Below are 19,250 nucleotides of genomic sequence, written 5' to 3' on the forward strand. Positions count from 1 at the left end.
TGATCACTCTGAAAAAAATGACATGCGTTTGCATACAGTTTGCTTGTTCCGGCAACGGAACTGCCTGCCAGAATCAAACAACGCAAGTGTGAAAGTACCCTAAGGGGTGACGCAAACATCTAGGGAAACAAATTGGCAATTTCTCCCTAATTTCCAAGTAGACAAGTATACAATACAGAAATAAGTCCCTTTTCTCTTCAGCTGTAGTCATGCAGTCTTGTTCCATCCTTCTTACTATCCACTATAAGAACTCTGCTGCCATCTGTGAATATTTAGATCCGAGCATGTTATACAACAAAGAAGCCTCCAGGACCAGCAAATTATCATCTTCTATTCTGAATTCTGGCATACACCCCATGTACATAGATAGATTGAAGAAGCCCTGAAATGTGTCAGTTCTTCTTCATCACTCTGCTTCTTTGGCCTCTCCCTACACCCCGTACACCCCGTACACAGCTCCTCCCCGTCCAGTAATAAGATGGAAATTCCTGGCATGTCACAGGAGACCGGATGGCTTCTAAGCTGCTTGCTCACCTATTTGCAGGCAAAGTATTAAACCTCTGCAAAAAGGACGAAATTGCCTTTGCTGATTAACCGTGGTGGACAGAGAGAGGGGAGAAGAGGACCGTGGAGCCGGGGGTACGTACTTGTCTTTTTACATGTAACCTCACTGTGTAGCCCACAGACTAATGGCAGTGCTAGCTCTGCTACATCTGTAATTATGCTCTAGTCTGTCCATGAGTGGACTTTTATAAATAGCGTGTAGGATTAATGAGAACATTGTGAAAGACACAAAGTCTTGTACGGATAATAACTATGTAGCCGGATTATGCAACGTGCACGGAAGTTATGTGTAAAAAGGTCCTCCAGTCGACGGGTTTTTAGACTCCGGGGGAAAGTCAGTTTACAGAAGCAGCCTACTTGTTTGCACAGACAGCGGAATAAATTGTCCACCATACTGTTTCATTAGGAGACCAGGTTTACTTGACAGGTTGTTCATGCAGCATATAATGGCTGCTCTGCAACCTTTAAGAAAGCAAATAATATAAAGTATCCAGAAATATAACCAAAAATAATATTATATAATGTAACAATGACATCCAACTCAGTCCCTTCTCTAAATACATGTAGACACGAAGACGAGTATGCAATGAAGGGGTGGAGGCCATCAGGACATCAGTCTTAAGCCTCATGCACACAAACTTATTTTCAGTCCGCATCCGATCCTTATTTTTTTTTATTTCTAAGGGGCCACAAATATACGGACATCACATGGAAGACATCTGTGTAACCATATGTCCATTTCGCAATAAAAAAAAATAGAACAAGTCCTATTATTGTCTATTTTACGGACAAGATTAGGCATTTTTACAGTGGGGCAGGACGTGCGGGACACGCATGGTCGGTATCCGTGTATTGCAGATCCGTGGTTCGCTGACTGCAAAACGCCATGTGGTCGACTGCATGAGGTCTTATTTTGCATCCATTTTGTATCTGTGTCTAGTCCGCATTTTTGCAGATTGGACATGGACCCATTCTTTTCTATGGGTCCACCAAAACAAACGGACAGCACACGGACGTTATCTGTATGTCTCGTTCTTATCCAACTTGAGGACAAGTATTGGCATGTCTAAGGGTACTTTCACACTTGTGGCAGAGGATTCCGGCAGGCAGTTCTGTCCGGATGCAAACTGATGGCATTTATCAGACGGATCCGTCTGACAAATGCATTACAATACATAGAAATATAGAAACATAGAATGTGTCGGCAGATAAGAACCATTTGGCCCATCTAGTCTGCCCAATATATCTGAATCCTATGAATACCTGTCTCTCCGGTGTCATCCGGAAAAACTGATCATGTATTATTTTTTTTTGCATTTTTAAAGGTCTGCACATGCGCAGACTGAAAAGCCGGATCCATTTTGCTGGAACACTTAATGCCGGATCCGACACTAATACATTTCAATGCATTCCGGCAAGTGATCAGTATTTTTGGCCGGAGATAAAACTCCAGCATGCTGCTGTATTTTCTCCGTCCAAAAAACGTAAAAGGGACTGAACTGCTATATCCTGAACGGATTGCTCTCCATTCAGAATGCATTAGGATAAAACTGATCAGTTTTTTTCTGGTATTGAGCCCCTAGGATGGAACTCGATACCGGAAAACAAAAACGCCAGTGTGAGTACCCTAATGGGAGGGAGTAAAATAAGGATTGCAGACGGAAGGTATCCGTACTTTGCGGGTCTGTGGATACAGCCATGTGCATAAGGCCGTAGTTGTATGTGTCAAAACTATGATCATAAATAATATCAGTAAATTAAGATCACTAATAATTATATTGGGTCTGTTGTACCGATTATCCCTCGCTGGTAAAACGGATTAAAGGGAATCTGTCACCAGGATATTCATTGTAAACCAGGCCCATTGCCTTGTAGGGCTCGCTCAGCTGAGTGTAATGATACCTTTCACTTAGCCATATGTTACTTCATTCTACAGATAAACATACTTTTAATCCATATACAAATCTACAGTTAAGTGCACTGGGGGCGGACCAGGCCACTCTGTGCACCCTTTCTCCTTGTGCTTCATCTGCTAGCCCCATTCTGTCATTCTTGATTGCCAGGGCCAGGTTCTTGCATCTCCATCTTGCATGGCCCTGTCAAACAGAAAGGAGGGGAAGAGCCTGGCATTAGAAGTAGGGGGAACAGGGTGCACAGAGCGGCTTGGTCCGCCCTCAGTGCACTTATTTTCATATGTATTACAAGTCCTCCTCCTCCAGAAAAAAGTAACAGACAACTAAGGCCCCTTTCACACGAGCAAGTTTTCCGCGCGGGTGCAATGCGTGACGTAAACGCATAGCACCCGCACTGAATCCTGACCCATTCATGTCAGTGGGTCTGTGTACATGAGCGGGTTTTTTTTCACGCATCAGTTCTGCGTTGAGTGAGAATTGCAGCATGTTCTATATTCTGCGTTTTTCACGCAGCCCTGGCCCCATAGAAGTAAATAGGGCTTCAGTGAAAAACGCATTGCATCCGCAAGCAGGTGCGATGCGTTTTTCACTGATGGTTGCTAAGAGATGTTGTTTGTAAACCTTCAGTTTTTTATCACGCGTGTGAAAAACGCATCAAAACGCATTGCACTCACGCAGAAAAAACTGAACAAGGGAACGCAATTGCAGACAAAACTGACTGAACTTTCTTGCAAAATGGTGCGAGTTTCACCGAACGCACCCTGAACGCATCCGGACCTAATCCGTCACGCTCATGTGAAAGAGGCCTAAGGCCTCTTGCACACAACCGTATGGCTTTTTCAGTATTTTGCAGTCCGCAAAAAATATGGATGACGTCCGTGTGCATTCCGTTTTTTGCGGAACGGAACAGCTGGCCCCTGATTTAACAGTACTATCCTTGTCCTTTATGTGGAAAATAGGACATGTTCTATCTTTGAACGGAAATATGGAAATGGAAGGCATACAGAGTACTTTCCGTTTTTTTGCAGATTCATTGAAATGAATGGTTCCGTATACGGAACGCAAAAACGGAACGGAAACGGGGGAAAAAAAGTGTGCAATATCCCTAAGGGTCCATTCACACTTCTGTAGTATATTGCGGATCCGCAATACACCCGGCCGGCACCCCCATATAACTGCCTAGTCTTGTCCACAATTGGAAGATCGGGGGCGTGCTCCGGAAATGCGGACAGCACACTGTGTGCTGTCCGCGTCCATTCCTGCAATTTGCGGAACGGATGCGGACCCATTCTGCGGCTGTGTGAATGGACTCTTAAGTGAAAGGTATCATTACACTCAGCTGAGCTAGTCCTACAAGGCTTTGTGCCTGGTTTACAGTCAATTCCCTGATGACAGATTCCCTTTTATGCTACTTGCACACTCTGTTTTTCTGTGCTGAAAACCCGCATCGTTATACAGTTCCAGCAAAGTGTATGAGAACAGACAATTGTTATGGACACTTTGCATTCGCCCGCACCCGCGTGCAGGTACCCCAAGTATCAATACTTATATGCGTAACCTGAATTAGTGACCTGGTGCCTGTGTGCCGAACACCTCACACAATTGCTTCTTCTGAAATGACCGCAGGCTGATATGTTTCCTCACTGGCACATGTCTGTGTCACAGGAAAAAAAGGAATTGGCTTTTCTTGTCATACAAGGAAACCTGGATTTTTGCCACCAACTAATCAATGTAGAATTGGGCATGTGACTCAAAGCACGCTCAATACCAAGCTGGAAATGGCGCTGGCCGTATACCGTCACCTCCAGCAATGGGACTGTAACTCCTCTCTCCATTGATAGTGTGTGTTATGACTTGGCAGGGGACATGTATCTGCTGTAGGTGAGATACAGGATCACATTGGGGAGAAAAACACTTCACAAAGGAAAAAATGATGCTTTTGTTATTTTCTTGTGTATCTCTTCCGCACTGAAAAGTGGCCCATAAAAGTCTATGGCTCTATGTATATGCGATTTTTTATTTTTTTTTATTTTTCTGTGCGTGAAAGAAAATGCAACATGTTCTCTATTTTATTTTATTTTTTCTCATTACTTGCCCATTCAGGTCAGTGGGTAGGGGGGAAAAAAACTAAAGCACACTGAAGGACGGTCCGATTTTCACTGAGGCTGCTTTCACATCTACGTTTTGTTGTACGGTTTTGTGGTCCATCACAGGATCTCAAAACCGCAGCAAAACGCTTCAGTTTTCTCCCCGTTCATGTTCAAAGGGGGCAAAACGGAACAAACTTGAACAGAGTGCAGCAGAACGCAAGCAGCGGTTTTGTGTACAGCATGGATACTGGTGCCGGATCAGTTTTTTGGGGATCTGTCTTGTACAACTGGATCAGTCCTGAACGGATATAGACGGTTGTATTATTGATCGGATGCGTTTTTGCTGATCCCCTGCCGGATCCAGCAAAAATGCAGATGTGAAAGCCTGACACAGGTAAATGGTGAAGAGAAGGTCGCCTTCACCACGGTCTTTTCAAACAGCTCATCGACAGGGTTGTTGGGAGTCATCAATATGGGAAAACCAGACGACCCCTTTAATGGATTCTTACAAAATACTACAGGAAACGAGAGGAAAACTGACAGAATTTGTGTAAGTTCAAAGGGAATAGTTTAAATCAAGTTTTTATTATAAAAATGTTCCCAAATAATTTTTTATGTCCCTATCTACATATACAAAAATCCTACAGTTTTTGCACTGACCACTTAGGCTACTTTCACACTAGCGTTTTTCTTTTCCGGCATAGAGTTCCGTCACAGGGGCTCTATACCGGAAAAGAACTGATCAGGCATATCCCCATGCATTCTGAATGGAGAGCAATCTGTTCAGGATGCATCAGGATGTCTTCAGTTCAGTCATTTTGACTGATCAGGCAAAAGAGAAAACCGTAGCATGTCACTATGCGTCCTCCTCCTCAGTATGGGGAGCAGTGATTGCTAATGCCATTGCTCATCCCCATACTGATCATGATTAGACGCCACAATAACTATTTAGGTGCCTGCACAAATGATCCAATTGCCGACAAATAAGCATTTCGCTCATTCATCGGGTAATCGGTGGCACCTTTACAACGCCAGGTAACGTTCCTATAAATGCCTGTTAGTGATTATCTGGCAGATTCTCGGTCTGTGTAAAGGGCCCTGACAGCATAAACTCCATGGCACAATCTACATGGCTTCCACGTAGATTTGTTGCAGTTTTTGCTTTTGGATTTGCAGCAGATTTCACACTGGCCATTGCAAAGAGTGAAATCCGTGACCTCTTCTGTGGACATACCCCTAAGGCCTCTTTCACACGGGCGTTGTGGGAAAATGTGCGGGTGCGTTGCGGGAACACCCGCGATTTTTCCGCACGAGTGCAAAACATTGTAATGCGTTTTGCACTCGCGTGAGAAAAATCGCGCGTGTTTGGTACCCAAACCCGAACTTCTTCACAGAAGTTCGGGCTTGGGATCGGTGTTCTGTAGATTGTATTATTTTCCCTTCTAACATAGTTATAAGGGAAAATAATAGCATTCTGAATACAGAATGCATAGTAAAACAGCGCTGGAGGGGTTAAAAAATAAATAAAAAAATCATTTAACTCACCTTAATCCACTTGATCGCGTAGCCCGGTATCACTTCTGTCCCCTTTACTGAATAGGACCTGTGGTGAGCATTAATTATAGTTCAAGGACCTTTGATGACGTCACTCCGGTCATCACTTGATCTTTTACCATGGTGAATCACCATGGTAAAAGATCATGTGACGTACCATGTGATGACCGGAGTGACGTCATCACAGGTCCTTGAACTATAATTAATGCTCACCACAGGTCCTATTCAGTAAAGGAGACACAAGCAGATGCCGGGCTACGCGATCAAGTGGATTAAGGTGAGTTAAATGATTTTTTAATTTTTTTTTAACCCCTCCAGCGCTGTTTTACTATGCATTCTGTATTCAGAATGCAATTATTTTCCCTTATAACCATGTTAGAAGGGAAAATAATAATGATCGGGTCTCCATCCCGATCGTCTCCTAGCAACCATGCGTTAAAATCGCACCGCATCCGCACTTGCTTGCGGATGCTTGCGATTTTCACGCAACCCCATTCATTTCTATGGGGCTTGCGTTACGTGAAAAACGCACAAAGAGGAGCATGCTGCGATTTTCACGCAACGCACAAGTGATGCGTGAAAATCACCGCTCATGTGAACAGCCCCATAGAAATGAATGGGTCAGGATTCCGTGCGGATGCAATGCGTTCACCTCCCGCAACGCATCCGCGCGGAAAACTCGCTCGTGTGAAAGGGGCCTAAGACTGGTAACAGCACACATTGTCCATAAATTGCATATTTTTAGCTGTGGATCTAGGGACTTCTGCCCATTCCGTGTGGCCATATATTTCCACATGTCAGCTTAGCATGGGTTAATATGAAAATACTTGTTCCTACAGTTCTCACTGTGGATTATGTAGATGGCACTGCTGTGTCTATGCCTACCTGCAGGTGGTTTAGACTCTGACATCAATTAGTGCTCGTACAAGTCCTTTTTGTAAAACCCTCATAGTTATTTTAGCAGCTACGACCTGTTTCACACTTGTGTTGTGCCATTCTGGTATTGAGATCCGGGGAGGATCTCAAAACAGGAATTAAACGGATGCGTGCCATTTAATACTTCTGGATGCATCCATTATGTTCAGATCCGGTTGTATTAAATCAAAACTGAACAGATGAAAATTACTGTAAGTCAATGGGCGCCGGATCAGGTTTTTCGCTCACAAAAAAAACACTGATCCGGCACCATTGACTTACATTGATTTTCATTCCGGATCTATTTTTTCAGTTTTTATGACCGGACACAAAACCGCAGCTTGCAGCGGTTTTGTGTCCGGTGAAAAAAACGCACCAAAACAGAACAGAATGGATCCTGATGAGTTTTGTTCCCATTGAGAATGAAATGTCCGTCTCGGTTCTGACATCCTCCGCCCGATCTCAAAACTGGAATGCGGCGACGCAAGTGTGAAACGGGCCAAATGTGACCGCAAGTGGCTTCCTGCAACTTGCTGAACGAAAGATGACTTCATGCTGTATTGTATTCCCAGAGCCCGCTGACCAAGCTGCCCTGCTGCATTTTGGTTGCTCGGATTAGATCATCAGGTAGTAATAGTTTTTCCCCCTTCCCCTTTTTAAGTAATTCAGTAAATTGGTCTTTTCTGCACATTGTTCTGTCAGCAGTGATGAGCTTTGCCATAGCCCTGAATTCCTGTAGTTATATACTTAGCACTTATCGACTTATTCTACAACTAGCTGTCCTCGTCCTCTCCTGGTCATAAACACAATGTTAAATTCTAGAGATTACCGGTTGTGACACACCTTTACCTGTTTCAATAGTTCCACTGAATATTACTGCTCAATAATCACTCATTTTTTTAAACTATATCCGTGCCTTTGAGGCCTTAATTCAAGTAGAGCAGAAGGCAGATCAGATCCCTGAGTATATGGACCACAGTTATTCAAACCATTGCAGGAAAACATGGGAATCCTGGCACCGTACCTGGTGAAGCAGAAAGCAGGGCCAGTGGGCCTTACCTCGCAGTCCATCACCATTGCCTCAAATTCTGGACCATCTGCTTCCACTGGTATTGTATTTACTGTGCTTACACTTTGTATTATTTTATTACTTTTCTATTTGTATGAATTAAATTCAAACCAATTGAAAAAATGGCGTGTTGTTACACAGGCAGGAAGTGCTCAAACCCATATGCAGTTGTGCATGTATATACAGGGGAGCAAATCCTGCACTTGTGGCCCGTTGCTAATGGCAATCCCCAGCAAAAATGCATACAGTGGAGGATGCCCGCAGCGGACCACAAGTACCACAATAGACATCCTACACAAGATAGCAATTATGTGGATGTGATAACTAGTATAATAATATTTGCAAAGACAGGTGCACTCTGCGGTCTTACTAAACCCTCAAACTGATGTTAAAATTGAGAGATTTGCCAACATATCCTTTGCAAATGTTATTATATTGTTATAATGAATTAAATTCAATAAAATAATTACTTTTGCAAATTGTAAATACTATTACCTGTGTTAGGAGTGCACACATGGAACAGTTTCCTGCCTAGGCGATGATCTGTTATAATCCATGAAGTTAGCAGGGAGCATCATTATTCCTAGCGATGCCTTTCATACCTTAGAATAGACGGCAATGCCCAGTGTAAATGTGTGGCTCCAATAACAGTCTTCGCCACTCGGCAGTTATGCCACCGTTCCTTCATTCATGCATTCACCGTATTTTGCATCCGTGGCCGTTCACGGACCAGTGAACAACAAAAAAAAAACCGCACAGGCGTTATTCATGTGCTGTCTGCATCCATTTTCCCTTTAAGCAAATGATATATATATATATATATATGTGCTATTCTTCTCTGTATTGTGGACAAGAGTAGTCATTTCTAGAGATACAGTAGGAGTGAGAACAGTGCACACAGAAGGTGTCCACGGTTCGCGGAAAGAAGTACGGACATGAGGCCTTAGTGTGGTGTTGATCATTGACCAGTGTAATGGGCCTTTAGAATTGTAGATCTGCTGAGCAGCCGATGTGGGAGCGAGTGGTTCCAGTGACGGGAGCATGGCAGTGTTTAGGATAATATCTCTGGTTGATTCACTATACAGCAATGGGAATTACAGAGAATTATTGTCTGCTATCATTTGTATGCATTACTGGACATGAACTGTAGCAGGGCCGTTCACTTAGTATGCATGGGGCTTGGTTCTTCTCTCGCAGGCTGCTGAGAACGAACAGTGCATTTTAAGTCATCAGGTTATAGATCGTCACACCAGAGAATTGTGGGAGAAAGCCTTCTATTAGCATATTGCTGTCTACATGTGGTCAGGACATTACAGACTATATAGGAAATCGATTGCTACAGATGATTTCTTTACCAGCTCCCACATCACCACAGCTGCATTACTTAAGGTGGCCATATACATATGTCGAAAGTTGATCAAAACGGACGAGTTAAACCAAAATGAACGTTCATTGGTTGAAATTTAACAGGGAACAATTGTTTTAGCCGACTGTTATCGCCTGAAAAGAAGTCGTCCGCATTTAATATTAGTCGGACAAAAGATCTTTCATTGAACGTTCCTAGAAAGATCTTCTGGTGTCCCTGACTGACTAATGGACTACAGCGTGTTTGGCCGCGTCTGCGAAATGAACGTTCACCAGATGATTGATTGTTCAACTACTGATCAACCATCTTCTGTCTAATGTGTGACCACACTTACATATATGACAGTTTAGATGCTAAAAATACTGAAATTGCAAAGATTTTATTTTTTCCATCAGTCTCTCAGTCTAAGGGCTTGTTTACACGACCGTAGGCCCTCCGTGCCCATGCTGTGGACCGCAAATTGCAGTTCGCAATGCACGGGCACCGGCCGTGGGGCTGCCGCATGCGGATCGCGACCCCATTCACTTTAATAGGATCTGCGATCCGTCGGTTCTGTGAAAAGATAGAGGAATGGAACGGAACCCCAGGAAGCACTCCGTAGTGGTTCCGTTCCGCACCGCATCTCTGGATTTGCGGACCCATTCAAGTGACGAATGGACGAGTGTCTTGGTACGAATGTGGGCCCTGCAGACCCAAACTCACAGCATTAAACCTCATTCACACGTCCTTGTCAGTGTTTAAATGCGTGAGAAGGTGGTCAGTGATGCATCCGTGAAGCTGTCCGTAAAGGATCCGTGGTGGGTCCGGTTTTTGCTGTCCGTGTTAAATCTGTGTTTTACTGACACTGAACAGCTGAAAAATTATTTTCAAAGCATCTCTTCCTAATGATCCATGAAACACGGATGCAACACGTATGGCATCCGTGGTTTTTACGGACCCATAGACTATCGTGATGGATTCGTGAACATGGACAAAATAGAAAACACGGACCGTGCTAAAACACTGATGTGTGAATACACACATTAAAATGAATGGGGACATGTGCTGTCCATGAAACACTGACGTGTGAATGAGGCTTTATACAGATCTATATGCGGTTGGACCAGGACGCTCAGCAATATGGGCTGCTCTCTTCTGAAACTGGCCTATGGGTGCCAGGTAAGAGCCTGTACAGATTATGTCAGTAAGTTTCAGTATAGGACCGCGCTGCTCGGAATATCCAGGAGGTGTCCTTCTCAGGATAAAGTCAGAAACCGCATTCAGATATAGGCAATCATCGATAAACCACAGGGAACTCTTAGGCCCCTTTCACACGGCGAGTTTTCTGCGCAGGTGCAATGCGTGACGTGAACGCATTGCACCCACACTGAATCCTGACCCATTCATTTCAATGGGTCTGTGTACATGAGCAATGTTTTTCACGCATCACTTGTGCGTTGCATGAAAATCGCAGCATGTTCTATATTCTGCGTTTTTCATGCAACGCAGGCCCCATATAAGTGAATGGGGCTGCGTGAAAATCGCATCTGCAAGCAAGTGACGTCTCTATGCCGTTACCCGACTGTGGCCAAAAGATTGTCCTTATGACCTTCGTCAGGCTGGTATACGTTTTATTTTTTTGTGGTATAGAGTACATAGTAGACTTTCTTTGTTACAATGGGAGTCCACGAACAGCAAACTAAACGTTATGCCTGTGCAGTCGTATGTTACGGTCTTCTGTAGGAGGAATAGATTCTGCAGCATGTGAAATGGAGGCTGAAAACCTCATGTGAACAGCCCCTTAGATATCATCATATTGCAGGTATAGACACTAGAATTAAATGTGGGAGGGATGTTGACTACTACCCCCAGTTTGCCAGCCTTTGCTCACTTGTTGGCATATTGTGGCTGAACGGAATGGCAGCCTGTGGGTTTTGAAGGTGATCAGACAGAACTTCATGTACCCCAGGTATGGTGGTTGTTGGAATGTGCGACCACTGAAGGAAAATAAAAACATAAAGCTGCTTTTATCTCCATCTGTGGTTTACATTTTTATTTCAAAGTAAGTTCCAGGTGTTCATAGACCAAGGAATGACTGTGGTTTCTGACGATAAACGTGCAGACTGTGGAGAATGAAGCCGTTACCCTTTTATCACCTAGCAGCTAGGAATAAAGACATGACAACCTTCATTTGTTGGGTAAGAGTCGGTCACAGCTTTATTACTCATCTCTTTATCAAACCAACTTTTATTTTATACTCAAACCAACATCAACAAGTTTGGAGTCTCCAGAAGCAGTATGCCCCACAGACTCCCTCTGTGGGCAAGTCCGCCTTCTTCTCCATTTTTCATTTATCACCGACCTCTGCTGTGACTTAGTATCATAATCTGAAATTGAAACAAAGAACATTTGTACCATTGATCACCAAAACTAGGGCGGGAGGGTGGGGAGCTGCCTGCTTGTAGCCGTAGAGGAAGAGGCAGTGCCCTGCCAAGCCCCCTCTTTTAACCATGCGGCGCCTACCATTACACCCCACCAATCAGTAAACGGGGGAGGCAGCATAGTGAGGTCCTAATATGTAAATAGCCGGCCCAAGTGTATGGGAGCAGCCCACCCCTACCTCTTGAACATACTAACCCTGCTAGCTGCACTCACTTTAACCCTTTTGTCTCCGTCTCCCCAGTCCTAGGCGCCTTCACTTAACCCCCTCGGCGCCGCTAAGACTGTGGAGAATGAAGCCGTTACCCTTTTATCACCTAGCAGCTAGGAATAAAGACATGACAACCTTCATTTGTTGGGTAAGAGTCGGTCACAGCTTTATTACTCATCTCTTTATCAAACCAACTTTTATTTTATACTCAAACCAACATCAACAAGTTTGGAGTCTCCAGAAGCAGTATGCCCCACAGACTCCCTCTGTGGGCAAGTCCGCCTTCTTCTCCATTTTTCATTTATCACCGACCTCCACGGAGGGGCCCGTGTATTCCTACACGGCGCACCGACCCCCACCCAACAAGAACTGTGCCTGCTCAACTCCGTCCTGTAATCCAGACAAGAAAATATCTAAACCTATGTCGTTTAAGTGGACACCGTCAGGCCGCATCAAACGCCCGTTATCGCCTTCTAACTGGCGATGGCGTACCACTACCCCTGCTCTGGATCGTATAAAACGCGAAATGCGGTTATTGACCGTGCGTCTGGCCCTCTCTATGGCCGTGGCATCCCTAGCCCCTTGCCAAGTAACCCGGGGAATTATTTCTGACCACACGATAATCGCCTCTTGAAAGAAAGAAGGAAGTCTCTCTAAATCAGCTCTTATCAATGTAATCAATTCTGCTATTTTTAGCAGACACAGGTCATTTCCGCCAGCATGTATTACTAATATCACCGGGGATCGCACTAGATGACTGCATTCCACCGCCTCCGGGAGAACCTGCGACCAACGTAATCCACGGACACCTCGCCAGCGTGCTTGAATATTCCGGAAGCCAAGGCATCGGCCACCTGGACGACTTTCCGCTCTCTGTCCTGCCCAGAAGATGTATGAATGTCCAATGAAACATACCGTAATCTGGGCTGCATCTAAAAGAAATTCAAATCAGTAAACGAGGAAATCAAATCAATAAATGAGGTCGCACATAGGAAGCAAAGCAGTCAGATTTCCAACGGCCGATTCTTTGAACCTCGGCCTCTGGCAACCCAGCGCGAGCCGCCTCGGTGGCTGCTCCGATTCTGAAGGAGTGCGTGCCAAATTCTGAAGCTGGTAAGTGCAGAAAATTGAGGCAACGGCGAAATATGGATCTAAATTGAAAACGAGTAAGAGGGGTGCCGTCATCATGTACTAGGAAGGTAGCTCCCACAGGTCGCATAGATACGAACTGAGCTACAGCCGCATGCGGACAAGCTGGGCCGCCAATTTTATGCAATGGAAGCCAGGCTCCCTTCCCAAAAACATCCGTTTTGGAGCGTCTGATGAAGACCCTTAATGCCGAGTCGCTGATGAAAACATCTGTAGCTGACAGACCTCCAGAACGGATGCTGGAAGGGGAAACTAGCTCTCCAATACGAAGGGCCGCAAAAAAGGCTAAACAAAAAGCAGCCCTAACTAAACTCACCTCAAACGGGGACGAACAAATGGAAGGCAATAATTGGCACATGGTTACTAACAAAGCAAATGAAACCGGGCGGCAGCATTCTCGGCGCACATGCTCTTTACGCCAGCCCTTAATAGCTTGTCTAATTAAGAAATGCTGCGTGACGTCCTGCCAACCTTGCATTTTTAGGTAAAACGAAACGCCCCATAATCTTCGCTGCGCAACTAACGCACTAACTCCTTTGGCTCTCATAGACAAAATATAAGAAATGGTCACCTGTAAACATGCCTCTGGCAAAATTACATTTGCCAAATCTTCTGCCATCGCCCTCCATTCTGCCCACGCCTTACCATGTGGCTGGTGCCACTGAAGCTTGCACCATACTCATCAGTCGTTGATCGGCAAATCCCAAAGCGTTGTTGGACACAGGATCCCATCTCTGGCTGCCGCCGGCAACAGGGACCTGAATTCCTGCCAACGAAAACGGGAGAGAGCGTCAGCTATGGGGTTGTTAACGCCTGGCACATGCCGAGCTCGGAACCAAACATTGAATTCTAGACATCGGAGGACCAGGTGACGGAGTAGCGATAGAACTGGAAGGGAAGAAGAGGTTAATGAGTTGATACAGCAGACCACCGCCATGTTGTCCATGTAAAAACATACACGTCTGTTTCGGAAACAGTCGCCCCATATGTTGATGGCTACAATAATCGGAAACAGCTCCAGTAGTGTGATGTTGGTGCAGAGGCCTTGTAATCGCCACGCGTCAGGCCATGGTGCAGCGCACCACTCCTGGCCTAATATTGCACCAAAACCGGTGGACCCAGCAGCGTCCGTAAATAGTGAGAAATCCGGAGATGCAACTTCCTTGGATTGATAACAAGTGTGGCCATTATACTGACATAAAAAGGAATTCCAGACCTGCAAATCCAATTTTAGCTGCTTGGTTAACCGGATGTGGTGAGAAGGCTTTTTTACCCCGCAGGTGGACAATGATAGTCTACGAGAAAAAACACGAGCCATCGGCATGATGCGACAAGCAAAAACCAATAATCCTAGTAGCTCCTGCATTTGTCGTAGTGTCACTGATTTTACAGACATGCAACCCAATATCAAGGCCGATAATTTTTGCAATTTGTCGCTTGGCAGGCGAAAAACCATCAAATTGGTATCAATTTCAATACCCAAAAACGTGATGATTGTCGCCGGGCCAACCGTTTTATCCTCGGAGAGGGGAACCCCAAAACGAGACATATAAAAACGGAATGTATCCAGGAGGAATTGACACTGTCTCGAATTGCCAGGGGAAACGAATAGAAAATCATCCAAATAATGAATAACATTCTGTGAGGATGTTTCAAAACGTATAACCCATTCCAAAAAGGTACTGAACAATTCAAAATAATGACATGATATAGAGCAACCCATCGGTAGGCATGTGTCATAATAATAGGCGTCGTCCACCATGCATCCCAATAGATGATAACAATCGGGATGTACGGGGAGTAAACGGAAAGCTGCTTCAATGTCAGATTTAGCCAACAATGCGCCCTTTCCAGCACGGCTAACCAGAGCTACAGCCCTATCAAATGACACATAGGACACCGAAGATTCCTCCTTGGATATGCCATCATTCACCGATGAGCCCTTCGGAAAGGACAAATGATGGATCAATCTGAATGAACCTGACTCTTTTTTTAGGTATAAGGCCTAAAGGGGATATGCGTATGTTTTTGAACGGAGGGAACTTAAACGGTCCTACTATACGCCCTAAAACGACTTCTTTACCTACTTTGCTTCTTAGTTCCTCTGGGTTATCCTTTGCAGATTTCAAATTATCAGCAATAGTAGGAAGGGAGGAAAAATAAAACGGAATGAAAAAACCTGACATGAAACCAGAACGCAGTTGAGCTGCCGCCTGCTCATTGGGGTATTGGTCTAGCCACGGGGACATCGCGTGCACGCTCACCGGGGTCTTTCCCTCCGGCAGCAGTGTGGGCTTTATGTACTGAGAGCTGGCGCTGACATCGAATAGCCGCGTGTGAGCCTCCACAGACGGAACATTCATGTTTGTATTTGCATAGGGCAAAAAATTTACAATGTCCCTCGTTATATAACCAGCAGGCCCCTGGCCTGCGCACGGCCACTGCACCATACGCATTTGCCGAGGGAGCAGTGGCCGCGGAAGGAAAGGGTTGCGTTTTCTGCGACATCATAAGGCGGAGCCATAGATCTGCTGCCTTAACCCCCCAACCTATATCTGGCTGCAAGGCTAACCTTCGGCGGAACTCTTCGTCATAACGCCACCAAGCAGAGCCGCCGTGACACTTAAACGCGCTGATAGATAGAGTCCATGTAGACAAAAAGGTCCGCCGATAGGTCAGGGCGGCGCGTGAGCCATGTATAACCTAAAACTGCAAATGCTTGTATCCAATACCTATGGTAACGCGCAACTTAGGTCTACGATCTATAAAACGCTCAGCATTGGGGCGCCTTTCCTTACCACCGTAGTGTTATCCACAGAAACTAACGACCCATATGTCAATATACTGGTTGGACCATATTTTTATTTGGTGTCCACATCTAAATGAGCTCCCAACGGCGATAAGCCGGCAAAATATGGATTCCTTATATCACTAGGCCTGGTTTGTTAGAGCAGATGAACAGTGGAGGGCTGAGCAGGCGGGGTCTAATTGTGCTAATAATGCCTTAAGCGCCTGGGACCAAACCTTTGGCTGCTGTATCCCCGCCCCATGCCCAGTAAAAATTGTACTCACCGGGTAGCTGGATTCTGAGGTGTAGGAGCGACCGAACTCGCCTGAGGAGCAGCTGTTGGAACCGCGCTGGCAGACTCCGCCACGCGGGAAGGCCTACTTGACGTGGCGTCTGGGGCCCCACATACTTCTAACATGTGACCTGCCGGAATCCGAGCCGCAGGAGCTCAAGTCAGACGACGAAGGTGACCTCCATCTTGCCGATCTGGACCGTGTCGAACGGCTGCTACGGTAATTCTATGGTGCTCTGGGATGAATGGCATGAACGTGCGGCGACGGTTGAGAACCCGACCTGTCGCCTTTCTCGGCGGTCGTGGCGACCCAGCAGGGTGATCTATGCTGTGAGGAGTAGCGTGGGGGCCGGCTCCTGTACAAGAGCGGTAGCTGACATGGACATCAGTTCATTATTAACTGGTCATAGGATTGATAGGAAAGGGGGGAGGGGTTATGCCTGCAGCAGTGGCAGGGGGGTAGGAGCACTATCAACAGGGCCGTGCTGTATTGTAAGGCCTTGAGGGGTATACTCAAAGGCAATGGGCGTGCATTTCTGTTGAAGGTGCTGCCACAAAGCATTGATCGCCCCATTATCTAATTGTTCTGCTGCAATGGGGCGCAGGAGCATGCGATATAATCGCATTCTCCTCAGCCGAGTAGCGCTCGCTCTGCCTATTGCCCATGGTGAGGTGTGGCAGTGGGAGAAAGAAGGAGGGGGCTGAGCAACCGCCGGCGGGAACTGGGGGCTGCTGCTCCCGCGGCAACCGGAAGTTGAGGATTAGTGGGCGTGGCCTGCGGCCGTGTAGGACGAAGCGCAGGAGTCCTCCGAACCCTGGACACCAGAGGATCCCTGCGCTGCTGCTGCCGCCGGCTCCTAGTGCGGCGAGGTACAGGGGGGACTAGAGGGACTAAGTCGGGCGGGTGGGCGGGTATTCCTGGTAGGAGCCGCCTGCCACCCCGGCTGCTTCCGCTAGCACTGCACCAGGGCGGGCGGGGGGATAGGTGGCTGAGGCGCTTGTATGCCCGCAAACATGCGAGCAAGAAAAGCCGGGCCCTCTTTCTGTAAATGAGCAGCAAGAGCTGCCATAAGCTGATCCTCTGTGGCCATACCTGCGGACGGAGCTGCCTGCTTGTAGCCGTAGAGGAAGAGGGCAGTGCCTGCCAAGCCCCCTCTTTTAACCATGCGGCGCCTACCATTACACCCCACCAATCAGTAAACGGGGGGAGGCAGCATAGTGAGGTCCTAATATGTAAATAGCCGGCCCAAGTGTATGGGAGCAGCCCTCCCCTACCTCTTGACATACTAACCCTGCTAGCTGCACTCACTTTAACCCTTTTGTCTCCGTCTCCCCAGTCCTAGGCGCCTTCACTTAACCCCCTCGCGCCGCTAAGACTGCACACAGTGATCCCACGTTATAGTCTGTAATTCTAATCCAGTGCTGCATTCCCCAGTCTGCAGTCTTCAGAGCTGAAATCTAGCTTTCTTGGTGGCCAATATCTACGCAGAGCTTGATGATTATGTCCTTGCAAGTGTATTCTTTACACTAGGTACTAACCACAATCGTACTGTCCCACTAATGTATCAGTAGCAAACAAGCAGAACTGTGAATGCAGCTCTGAGTTAAGAGGCTGTAACTCTGGATGAGTATAAGGTAAGTAATACAAAGTAGTGTAACTAGTATGCGAAGGGTGAAAATATGCTACATTAAAGGGAATCTGTCAGCATTTTGTGCCTATGACACTGGCTGACCTGTTACATGTGCACTTGGCAGCTGAAGGCATCTGTGTTGGTCCCATTTTCATATGCGCCTGTATTGCTGAGAAAAATCAAGTTTTAATATATTGCGATTGAGCTTCTCAAAGCAATGGGGGGGCGTTGCCGTTTACACCTAGAGGCCTTCTGCTTTCTCTGCAACTGCTATGTCCTCTCTCCGCTTTGAGGGGCAGGTGCGATGATGTTGTTACTGCATGGCCCTGTCCATTAAATTGCAGAGGAATGCAGAGCCTCTAGGTGTAACAGCAACGCCCCCATTGCTCTGGAAAGCTCATTTGCATATATTAAATTACTTGATTTTTCTCAGCAATACGGACATATATTAACATGGGACCGATATAGAGGTCTTCAGCTGCCATGTGCACATGTAACAGGTCAGCCAGTGTCATAGGTAGATCTGCTGACAGATGTCCTCTAAGGCTACTTTCACACTAGCGTTCGGGGCTCCGCTTGTGAGCTCAGTTTGAAGGCTCTCACAAGCGGCCCCGAACGGATCCGTCCAGCCCTAATGCATTCTGAGTGGATGCGGATCCGCTCAGAATGCATCAGTCTGGCTCCGCTTGTCCTCCGCTCCGCTCAGCAGGCGGACACCCGAACGCAGCTTGCAGCGTTCGGGTGTCCGCCTGCCGTGCGGAGGCAAGCGGATTCCGTCCAGACTTACAATGTAAGTCAATGGGGACGGATCCGTTTGAATTTGACACTATATGGCTCAATTTTCAAACGGATCCGTCCCCCCATTGACTTTCAATGTAAAGTCAAAACGGATCCGTTTGCATTATCATGAACAAAAAAAAAAAATATATATATATATATATTATTATTTTTTTTTTTTTTGTTCATTGTAATGCAAACGGATCCATTCTGAACGATCTAAAGGGCGTTTGCATTATAGGTGCAGATCCGTCTGTGCAGATACCAGACGGATCCGCACCTAACGTAGGTGTGAAAGTAGCCTAAATTAAACGCAATTTGTTCTTCGGTTTAGGAAATTGCTGATTTAACCCTGGTCATTATTGGTCAGTCATGTTGACCATTTTTGACATGTGAAGCAATATACACTTTTAGATAGCTGAACGCTTGTTCGGGTGATGGCTATATCGCCCCCCACACACACGCACAATAGGCAGTGTTTGTGTGTGTTCTCAGTGGGGTGAGCCCCTGTCA

The 19,250-nt window shown here is 46.1% G+C and overlaps 1 protein-coding gene across 3 annotated transcripts in view; it reads left to right on the plus strand.

Moving 5' to 3' along the window:
* The window catches only part of LOC121009538 (ligand of Numb protein X 2-like), a 104,230-nt gene that overhangs the window by 30,683 nt on the left and 54,297 nt on the right, over nt 1-19,250 (plus strand). The window contains exon 1 of one of the 3 annotated variants that reach the window (XM_040442744.1): nt 490-639. The exons of the other annotated variants lie outside the window; for them this stretch is intronic. The gene's annotated coding sequence lies outside the window, so the exon portion shown is untranslated. Of the gene's footprint in view, nt 1-489; nt 640-19,250 lie in introns of those variants that run through there. 3 annotated transcript variants of the gene reach the window in all.

This window comes from Bufo bufo, chromosome 8, assembly GCF_905171765.1.
Source record: "Bufo bufo chromosome 8, aBufBuf1.1, whole genome shotgun sequence".
In the NCBI taxonomy this organism is placed as follows: Eukaryota; Metazoa; Chordata; class Amphibia; order Anura; family Bufonidae; genus Bufo; species Bufo bufo.